Consider the following 3,056-nt stretch of genomic DNA (forward strand, 5'->3'; position numbering starts at 1 on the left):
TCCAATTACTGACCACTCCAACGGGTATTCGACTTGAGTCAGCTCAGAGGTCAGGCTGGCATCCGTGTCCTTGTTAGTGGACACTTTCTCTTCACCCGCATGACCCTCCATATACATGTACACTGGTCAGCAAAATTCGTTTGGTTTAATAAACGATGATGCTACATTTCCAACATATGTCACAAAACAACATCCTCGCAGATAGACATGACAACGAGGGAATCTTTTTTGAAAGTGCTTTGAAACGAAGAACCTGGTCACACACACACACACACACACACACACACACACACACACACACACACACGCAAACAAAAACAAAAAAACAAAAACAAACAAACAAAAAACCGCCGGCCCCCTTCCCTGCACTCCCCCTCTCACCACCAAAACACACACACAGAGAAAGAGAGAGAGAGAGAGAGAGGGAAAAACAGACAGACAGACAGAGACAGAGAGACAGACAGACAGACAGAAAATACGGTTGGATGGTGGTGGATGAGCAGGAAACGGGTGGATGTAAGGGGTGGATGGGCGGGTGGATGTGTGGTGGGTGGAGTAAATTATAACCGAAGAGATGAAAGGGTGAAAGAAAGAGAGTAAATGGGGCCTTAACTCTCTCCATACGAACGGCGAAAGAGACGACGTTAATAGCGTTTCACCCCAATTACCATCATCAAAATATTGCAAGAGGAAGCCTCTTATACTGAAGAGGTGAATGTTGACAAAGAATACCACAATTCTTACGACGGAAGCTAAAGGTTGGGTCATTCAAACACTCACTGGACATCCGAGGGGTCTGTGTAGAGGAGAAGAGAGGACTGGCCGTACTGAGTGAGTTAAAACACATTGCAGTAACAACACCGTAGTAGAGTTTCTCATTTCTATAACTCAGTGAGGATTTTGAAACGGAGTCTAAGGGGCTATATGCCAACCAACCAAACAACGAACGAAGGCAGGGACAAAGGTTATGTAGAATGGAACAAACAGAGAAGCAATGGAGAGGAGGGGGGGCGGGAGGGGAACAGGGGTGGAGGAGAATGGTGGGGGAGGGGTGTGTGAAGGAGGTAGGTAGGGGCTGAGAGGTGGAGAGAAGGAGTGGGGTGGGGAAGCGGGGGTCGGGGGGGGGGGTCAACTGGTGAGGGGGAATGGGGGCTGGGGGGTTGGGGGGGGGGAGGGGAGCAGGGTTTTAGCGGGAATATGGGGGATGACAGCAAGAACCTCATGGAGAGTTTTGTGGGTGAAAGAAGAGGAGAAAGAGTACAATGAGTGTGACGTGGAAGTGGTGTGGAGACAAAGACGAAGAAGACCCTTCAGCAAAGAAATCTTCCACAGAGGTGAGAGGAAGGTGATGAGGAGGACAAGGAGGAGGTGGAGGAGTAGGACGGTGTCAGAGGGTGGGGGGGGGAGGAATGGGGGTTGGGGGGGGGGGGGCTAGAGAGGATGGTGAATAGACTAAGGAGGTTACGGATGGATGCGGAGGGGTCGGGGAGTGGTAGTGGTAGTGGTAGCGGTAGCGGTAGGTAGGGCAGACAGTGAAAAGGTAAGTCAAATAACGACTTCCAACAAGAAACCCCACGCTGAAGGAGAAGGAAAGACAACTGCGCGGATAAAGGACAAAGCGAGGGAAGGTAATGAAGGGAGATGGGGGGGCGGGGGGGGGGAGGTGGCGGTGTTAGTGTGACTGGGGACGGAGGAGTTGGGGGATTGTGGGGCGTTAAGCCGGGGGCGGGGGGTGGGGGGACTGGGGTTAAAGGGAGGAGAAATACAGGTTGAGTGGTAAAGGAGGGTGTGTGTGTGTGTGGGGGTGGTAGTGGGGGAGGGGGGGAGAGATACATAAAGGGGGTGGACTCGCCAAGCAGCGTCCCTTTTGAGCTGCGAGAGGCTATTGGGCGCACCTCCACCACCATCATCACGACCATCATCAGATGCCTTGTAGAAACAACCCTCGCTAGCAAGTGGGCACCATTGTCTTTTTTCCTGTGACAGTTTTACATCTCAGTCAAGGACGAAGAAACGTGGACATTCAGCAAGCCAAGATTCAACACACAACACACGCACACACAAAAGAAAAGAAAAAAAAAAGACAACAGGAGAAAGACCCGAAGTTATCAATTAACTCAGAATAATACGTGACGCCAGAAGAAACTTAAAGACTGTAACAGCAGCAACAGGAGCAGTATCTTAGGACTTCGCTCGAGCGTGTCAGTAGCTGCGTTGTCATCGTCGTCATCGTCTTCTTTGTCGTCATCACCAGCAGATATTGCAGACTTTGGGAGGGTCCAGTGAAATCTTGAGTGTGAGCGACATCAGTTCAAGGTGAGGTGTGTTTCTCTGGAGAGAGAGAGAGAGAGAGAGAGAGAGAGAGAGAGAGAGAGAGAGAGAGAGAGAGAGAGTTTGTGTGCTCCCTTTGTCGTGAGGAAATTGTTGTTGTTTTTTTTTTATCCCCACCCCCATCCCCACCCCATGTTTTTTTCTGAGTCTGTCTGTCTGTCTGTCTGTCTGTGTCTCTCTCTCTCTTTCTTTCTCTGTCTCTGTCTCTGTCTCTCGCGGTCTCACTCGATATGATATTTTCTGTCATTCTTTTCCTTTCTTTCTTGCTTGCACGTCCGCTTAAAAAAAAAAAAAAAAAAAAGCAACAAAAAACAACCCTCTCTTACTTCTTTTTTTTTCTTTCTCTTTCTTCTCTTTCTTTTGTTTTCGTTCTTCTCTTTCTTTCTTTAACCGGTTTCCTTCTGTCAGTATTTCTATTATCTACATTCCTTTCTAGAAGTCGTTCAATTTTTTTCTTATTTAATTGTCTTTAAAACATTTCTCTCTCTCTCTCTCTCTCTCTCTCTCTCTGTGTGTGTGTGTGTGTGTGTGTGTGTGTGTGTGTGAATGACGCATTTGTATCTTTCACTTTTTTTTTCTTTCTTTCATTCTGTTACAATGTTTTGTTCTTTATATTTCTTCATTTCTTTTCTTTCTGTTCGCCTTTTTCCTTTTTGTCGTTTTCTATTTTCCTCCCTTTCCCACCCTTTTCTAAGACCGCAGTGCGTGAGTGTATGTATGTATGT

At 47.7% G+C, this 3,056-nt stretch overlaps 1 protein-coding gene across 1 annotated transcript in view; it reads left to right on the top strand.

Moving 5' to 3' along the window:
* The first annotated feature begins 1,851 nt into the window (after positions 1-1,851).
* The window catches only part of LOC143298698 (electrogenic sodium bicarbonate cotransporter 1-like), a 72,005-nt gene continuing 70,800 nt past the window's right edge, over positions 1,852-3,056 (top strand). Inside the window, exon 1 of the mRNA XM_076611595.1 lies at positions 1,852-2,316. The gene's annotated coding sequence lies outside the window, so the exon portion shown is untranslated. The remainder of the gene's footprint in view (positions 2,317-3,056) is intronic.

This window comes from Babylonia areolata, chromosome 2 (genome assembly GCF_041734735.1).
Source record: "Babylonia areolata isolate BAREFJ2019XMU chromosome 2, ASM4173473v1, whole genome shotgun sequence".
NCBI classification, from domain to species: domain Eukaryota; kingdom Metazoa; phylum Mollusca; class Gastropoda; order Neogastropoda; family Buccinidae; genus Babylonia; species Babylonia areolata.